This window comes from Rhinopithecus bieti, unplaced genomic scaffold, assembly GCF_001698545.2.
Source record: "Rhinopithecus bieti isolate Rb0 unplaced genomic scaffold, ASM169854v2 scaffold_947, whole genome shotgun sequence".
Lineage (NCBI taxonomy): Eukaryota > Metazoa > Chordata > Mammalia > Primates > Cercopithecidae > Rhinopithecus > Rhinopithecus bieti.
Window position 1 is genome coordinate 771,150 of NW_016803664.1, and position 7,771 is coordinate 778,920.

Consider the following 7,771-nt stretch of genomic DNA (forward strand, 5'->3'; position numbering starts at 1 on the left):
AGCCGCCGCGCGCCGCCCGAGCCGCTTCCGGGCGCGTTGCCTGGACGCGGTTGCCGTGGCAGCCCGAGCTGGAGGCTTTCCCCGCGCACCCGCGCCCAGCCTGGCGGCGCCGCCCCTCCTCCCTCCTCGTTCCCACACCCAAAATAGCCTCTGCTCGTCGCTGCTGTTTCCCACAGAGCTCACATCCAAGAGCCTTGGAGTTGGCGGGCGGGGATTTCGCTCATTGGAAAATAAATCCTGTTGTAGGGATGGTTGATTTGGAGAGGTGTCGAAATGGTGCCTGATGGAGATCATAGCCATGGTGGTGGCATTGCAATTCTCTCCAGAGCCCCAATATACCTTATTTACTAAGCCGCTTTCCCACAAAAATAGTTATCTCCCCCGCCTCACCTCAAATTGGGGAGAAGTTATTTGATTAGGTCACGGTGACGCCCCACCTGTGCAGGTGAACGAACCCTCCGGGGCTGCCAAGTATAATTTACTGAATCTCCTTGACACCTGCAGTTAGGACCCAGGATCGTGTCTCATCGCAGCAGACACGACGCAAGAAAGAACCGCGAACACTCCTCCTCTTCCCAGTTCTTTCTTCTCCTATCAGCTTCATCCCCTCCCAGCGCGTCCTGGCTCTTTCCACCTTCCTCTCGATTTTGGATTCTCATCAGGACGCACAAGCCCATTCACTCATAATTGTTCTTCCTCTCGGTGGGCGGGATTTCAGCGGAGTTGAGGGAGACACGACCTTTGCCCGCCTCTCCTCATCTGGTTTGTGCCTCCTCCGCAGACACTGGTACTTACCCAGCACAGGGGCTCCTGTCTGTCTACCCGGAGCCTGAGCCCTTCCAACCCAGGGGAAGGAGCCCGACATGGTAGAAGAACCCGAACTGTGGATTCGACTGAGCGTTTTTGGAATCCTCGCTCCTGCAGGATTATTATTTAGGGGCTGTTAGTATTAAAGACTGTTATTTGTGTGTGATCTTGGGTATTCTGCGACTGTTTCCTCACCAGTAAAACGGGCTAATACCCTCCACAAAGCGCTAATGCATCTGTAACATTCATTCAGACAACAGTATCTATTGGATGCCTGCCAAGTGCTAGAAACTATGCTTAGCCCTGAGACACAATGGTGAAGATGAAAAAAAGAGACATCACTTTCTGCTCAAACAGAGCTTAGAGCCTGACAAGCATTCACCAAATAATCACAGACACATGTAACACTGCCGTTGTGACCAGGAGAGTAATGGCCTTGAGTCTTGTGATGTGTAGATCTGATCTAACAGCATCTCTTTAGTGCTGCAAAAGCTCAAGGATTATTCTTTCCTCTCTGGGTTAGATTATCACTGCCTGGTGCATGGTACGTACTAGGTAAATACATATTGAATTGGATCCTATGTCGTGGTGATGACACTGTCATTCAGTTTCCCAGTGACTTTCTGGCTGTAACTTGCCACAACATCTGGAAAGGTGTGCATGTGTTAGCAGAAAGTACCCATTCAAACCTAGAGTCCATCACCAAGAGTCTAGAAAAAGGTTCAAAACGTTTCTTGCCTGTCTCCCTTGGGGTGCCTGTCAGTTCATATGGAGAGCAGCATCTCAGATGGACACATGACGTCCCCTCTGTCTTGTTTCCTCCTCTTCTTATTACTCTACCCTTTCCCCACCCACCCCAATACCGACCCTACCCCCTCTACTACTTAAGGTGCCAGAGCCTCAAAGCACCCATTCCTGGCTTCCTGGGAGAGTAGTAGTAGATCCTAATATTCCTCAGAACGGACTACCTATAAAACAGAGGAAGTGCCTTCTTACTTCTGGCCATCAAAACCGAATTCTGATTTTTCATTTGCTGCAAGACTCCCTCATTCTCAAAGGTAGGGAAGGAGAGGACCTGGAAGGTGAGGGGCTCTTGCCATATGTAGGCACCTTCTATTTAAGCTGACTTTCATTTCCTTTATAAAAATCATACCAATTAGCAAATAAGACAAATAATTGTATTAGTAATTATTTCAAAACATGAATTTCTCAATAAGAACAGGGCTTTCAACGTGGTCTTGAATCAGGCCCACGACTTTCCACTTCTGATCTATTTTTTTTCTTTCCAAGTGATTTGTTTTGAATCCCAAGGGGACAAACTTTAATGCACAATGATTAAGCCTACACTAGCTTCTTTCCAACTCTTTCCCTATTTCTGTAGGCTAAATTGCAATGAAATATCCATTTTCTCCAGAATCGCTTTGATTGTAACTCATTACAGGAGATGGAGTTTTCTTGCATTACTTCAATTAAAAGCCATGATTTATCACAAATTATTTTATGCTGCAAATGTTACCAAAAAAATTACCAAAGAGAACAATTCTATAAACTCGATGGCTATAATACTATTTATAAAGCAGTCATTTAAATACAAATAATTTGTGCAGTGTATTATGCTAGACACCATGGAAATTCGTTTTTTTTTCTTTCTTTCGAGACAGAGTCTCACTGTCTCACTCTGTCACCCAGGCTGGAGCGCAATGGCTCGATCTCGGCTCACTGCAACCTCTGCCTCCTGGGTTCAGGTGATTCTCCTGTGTCAGCCTCCTGAGTAGCTGGGACTACAGATGTGTACCACCATGCCGGGCTAACTTTTTTATTTTTAGCAGAGAGGGGGTTTGCCATGTTGGCCAGGCTGGTCTTGACCTCCTGACCTCAGGTGATCCGCCCACATCGTCATCCCCAGGTGCTGGGATTACAGGAGTGAGCCACCACACTCAGCCCAACTGGGTGGGAATTTATTTTTTTGTTTGTTTGTTTATTTGTTTGTTTGAGACAGAGTCTTCCTCTGTCGCCAGGCTGGAGTGTAGTGGCGTGATCTCAGCTTACTGCAACCTCTACCTCCCAGGTTCAAGCGATTCTCCCGCCTCAGCCTCCCGAGCAGCTGGGACTATAGGCACGGGCGCCACCACACCCAGCTAGTTTTGTATTTTTAGTAGAGATGAGGTCTTGTCATGTTGGCCAGGATGGTCTGGATGGTCTCCATCTCTTAACCTCAGGATCCACCTGCCTCAGCTGCCCAAAGTGCTGGGATTACAGGCATGAGCCACCGCGCCCGGCTGGAATTGTTTAAGTGATTTACCCCACGGCAGGGCTCTGGTTCTACTTGTGTCTCTTCACTGCCATTAGTCATGAGGATGAGATACACACAACATCTGTAAGGCTAGTAAGCAGGCTCCTCTAGGTAGGTAGAGGTCAAGGGCTTGTGTAGGTCAACGTGGTGTTTGTAAGAAGACTGGAAAGCAGTTAGGCCAAGGCCGTGGTGAGTTCGGGATGGATAAAGAGTTAGCATTTTGTTTAGTCCTCAGCAATTCTCACTGTGATTTGTTGAGATCCACTGGGAGGTGTGTTACACATAGTTCATTCTCAATACTAGAATGCTAAAGAATTGGACCACAAGGAATAGTCATATGTAGGGACCAGGAGGAGGAAGAAGGTTCCCACCGGGAGCGATGAGGAAGACCCAGAGATGTAAGGGTGAGGACAGTGTCAGAGAAGACACAGGTGAGAAGGCTCAAGGGCAGAAAGTTTCCAGGGGACAAGCCCTGCAGAAAGCCAAGAAAATTTAGTGAATAGAAAGTCATTGGTGACCCTCAGGAGTGTTTTTTAGTTATCAGATTGCTGTGGGTTAAGAAAAGACTGGATGCTCATGAGGTCAGGAGATCGAGACCATCCTGGCTAACACGGTGAAACCACAGCTCTACTAAAAATACAAAAACTTAGGCGGGCGTGGTGGTGGGTGCCTGTAGTCCCAGCTGCTCAGGAGGCTGAGGCAGGAGAATGGCGTGACCCAGCGAGGCGGAGCTTGCAGTGAGCCAAGATCACGCCACTGCACTCCAGCCTGAGCGACAAAGTGAGACTCTGTCTCAAAAAAAAAAAAAGAAAGAAAAGAAAAAGAAAAAAGAAAAGACTGGATGCTGTAGAAATGCGAAAAAGGTGTAGGTCGCTCTTTAGAGAAGTTCGGCAGTGTAAAGAAGGTGGGAAATAATATCCATGGAGAGATCTGTAGTGCCTAGTGGACGTTTTTAAGATAAGGGAAAATAGTTTCTGCATATTTATATACAGTTGTAGGTCTGCAGACAAGGAGAGCACAATGGATTGTTTTGCACTGAGTAACTCAATTTAAATTTTACCATTCCTTTCATTATCACCATATCCATTTTCCTTTTTAAAAATGTTTCATCGGGCCGGTTGTGGGGCCTCACACCTGTAATCCCAGCACTTTGGGAGGCCTAGATGGGTGGATAGCTTGAAGATAGGAGTTTGAGACCAGCCTTGCCAACATGGCGAAACCCGTTTCTACTAAAAATGCAAAAGCTAGCCGGGCGTGGTGGCAGGTACCTGTAATCCCAGCTACTTGGGAGACAGACATGAACATTGCTCAAACCTGGGAGGCAGAGGTTGCAGTGAGCCGAGATCGCGCCACTGCACTCCAGCCTAAGCAAGACTCTGTCCCAAAAATAAAATAAAATGTTTCATCAAATAAGAGAAATCTTACATTGAACAAAGGTGGGGTGCAGACCTTGGGACACTATTCTGTGAATAACCAACTAAAAACTTGGGTTAATAGCCAATAAACACAATATATTACTCTTTATGACTGTTTTTTGTTGCCAATAGTAATATAGAATTAAGAAAATTCCTTTTTTCCACGAGGTCAGGAGATCAAGACCATCCTGGCTAACACAGCGAAACCCCGTCTCTACTAAAAAAAATACAAAAACTAGCCGGGCGAGGTGGCAGGCGCCTGTAGTCCCAGCTACTGGGGAGACTGAGGCAGGACAATGGTATAAAACCGGGAGGCGGAGCTTGCAGTGAGCTGAGATCTGGCCACTGCACTCCAGCCTGGGCAACAGAGTGAGACTCCGTCTCAAAAAAATAAAAGAAAAGAAAAGTCCTTTTGTCCTTTTTTATTTATAGAAATTATAGATTTTTCATATGTTTTGAATAAACTACAATTGGCTTTGCTGTTTTGGTGATACTTTTCTTCATGTATAGGCTCATTCTCTCAAATATTATGTTTTGCTTATGAATTAATTGGTGTCTAATCCATCTCACAATAATTTTTTTAAAGTAGCTACAACTAAGGTACAAGCAGCAGAGAAAGCACAAAATATTGGGAAGATCCTTTGAATAATGTTTACGTCTTAACTTAGATAACTGCAGTTGTACAGAACAGGGCAAGTTCAGCCTCAGGGTATATTTATATAGCATACAGCCGAGCCCTCAACATAACACTTTCAAGAGTGAAGTCTGAAAGAAGTCTTTCTATGAAGAGTTTGTGGCCAGAAATCCTAAAATAGCTTCATAATAAAACTGATTTATCCAAAACCCAATTCAGAGACAAGAAAAGCATTATAGAAAATTCTATTGCACATGGATTTTGAAACAATTTTTCTTTCTAACAATTCTCAGGAAATAGGCCAATATATATACACACACACATATATAGTCTTTACCACTTTGGTTCAGTTCAATCTAGCTCAGCAAACATTCATGGGCTACCTTATATTATTAGCTAGTCATGACACCACAGTTTAGACAATGAAACTTCACATAAACTGACACTCTTGTTTTGGCTTCTTTGCCAAGTAGTATATTATTGGACAGTTATTCTCATAGGTAGAATTAAAAGACAACTTGGGCCGGGCATGGTGGCTCACGCCTGTAATCCCAGCACTTTGGGAGGCCGAGGTGGGCAGAGCACCTGAGGTCGGGAGTTCGAGACCAGCCTGACCAACGTGGAGAAACCCCGTCTCTACCAAAAATGCAAAATTAGCCAGGTGTGGTGGGGGCAGCCTGTAATCCCAGCTATTCGGTAGGCTAAGGTAGGAGAATCGCTTGAACATGGGAGGCGGAGGTAGCGGTGAGCTGAGATCGTGCCATTGCACTCCAGCCTAGGCAACAAAAGCAAGACTCCGTCTCAAAACAAAACAAAACAAAAAAAACTTGAACTTCTGTTCAATAACAAAAAAGAAATGACAATACCCCTCACATAAGGTTGTGGTATACAGTGCCATAGCAAGTCATATTGAAGCCAGACAAAGAAAAATAGGAATATTGACCCTGTCCTTATAGAAAACTTTCATTTTTTATTAATCATGGATACTTTGTATCAATTTTGATTTTTTTTTTTTTTTTTTTTTTGAGATGGAGTTTTGCTCTTGTCGCCCACGCTGGAGTGCAATGGTGCAATCTTGGCTCACTGCAACCACCGCCTCCCGGGTTCAAGAAATTCTCCTGCCTTAGCCTCCCGAGTAGCTGGGATTACAGGTGTGTGCCACCACGCCTGGCTAATTTTTGTATTTTTTAGTAGAGTCAGGGTTTCACCATGTTGATCAGGCTGGTTTTGAACGCCTGACCTCATGATCCACCCACCTCGGCCTCCCAAAGTGCCGGGATTACAGGCGTGAGTCACTGTGCCTGGTCCAATTTTGATTTTTTAAATATTGCATTAAAATACTATTTATCTTGATAATTGAGTTTGCCTTAAATGTTGCACCTTAAATTTTGCCTCACTCACCTCCCCTCGGCCCTGGCCCTGGTGCAATCATATAGGCAATGTTTATGTCAGGCCCTGTGCTAAATGCTTACTTACAGTATTTTATTTTTTCCTTGCAACAGCTTATGAATAAACTTAGGCTTAGAGGTATTATGTAACTTGTCCGAGGCCCCAAAGCTATTAAGTTCTAGAGCTAGAATTTGAACTTGGGCCCCTCTGATGTCACAGCTGTGCTTTGTACCAGGTGCAAAATTGCCACATAAAAACCAAATGAGACTGAAGAGGAAAAATGCCTTACAAACTTCAGTAGGTAAAGTGCATGGCACAGTGAAAACTAAACAAATGTTGTTCTCATTCCCCTGTGTTCCCGAAGGCCAGCACATGTCAAAGAATGTGAATAGTAACTTATAAAAATTATTTTGAGGGAGCAAATTAATTTTAACATTATCTCTGATTTCTTACACCTTCATCTCCGGTCTGCACTAGCAAAGGAGTGAAGGTTCATGTACTTACCCGGATAAATCCAATCAAACAATTGTTAGTTTAAAATACACAGAGCCAAACATGTTTTGGGATTTGAGCATCTTTTTAATTAACGAAACTGAAGCAAGTGTTTTATGAGTGCATGCCTGCCAGGAAAAGGCATACAGAGTGATGCAGTGTTTAAAAATTGTAATTAATAGACAATACATATCTTGTACTTAAAGTAAAATAAAATTAAAGAAAAAAGAAAAAGAACAAAGTAAAACAAATTAATATTATGCTGTTGCTTTTAAAGAGATAAATAGGTATAATCGTCTTTGTTTTCCCTCCCACATTTGAATACACTTAAATCATTTTCACGCACACACACAGGTTTCCCAAGGCAATGTGAATGGGTTGCAGGATTCTCTACCAGGCACTGGAACCCCACATAGTCATGTGGGCTTTTCATTGCTGTAGACTCAGGAAATAGCATTTTCTTCCCCGGAAAACATAAATAATAAAATTGACATTTTCTTTCTTCCCTTAAGGGGAATTCATGCTTTAAAGGTGCTGGAAACTATCTGTACGTGCTTGGGCAAGTTATTTAAGCTCTCTTTGAGTTTCCTTGGGGAAGATGCACCCCAAGGTAATATCAAAGGAACCATGGCAGGTGCCTATAATCCCAGCTACTGGGGAGGTTGAAGCCAGAGGATCACTTAAGTCCAGGAATTTGAGACCAGCCTGGGCAACATAGTAAGACTCTGTCTCAAAAAAAAA

At 44.0% G+C, this 7,771-nt stretch overlaps 1 protein-coding gene across 4 annotated transcripts in view; it reads right to left on the bottom strand.

The window, feature by feature from the left end:
• Positions 1-7,771, bottom strand: part of FAM81A (family with sequence similarity 81 member A) — a 166,848-nt gene that overhangs the window by 92,815 nt on the left and 66,262 nt on the right. The window lies entirely within an intron of this gene.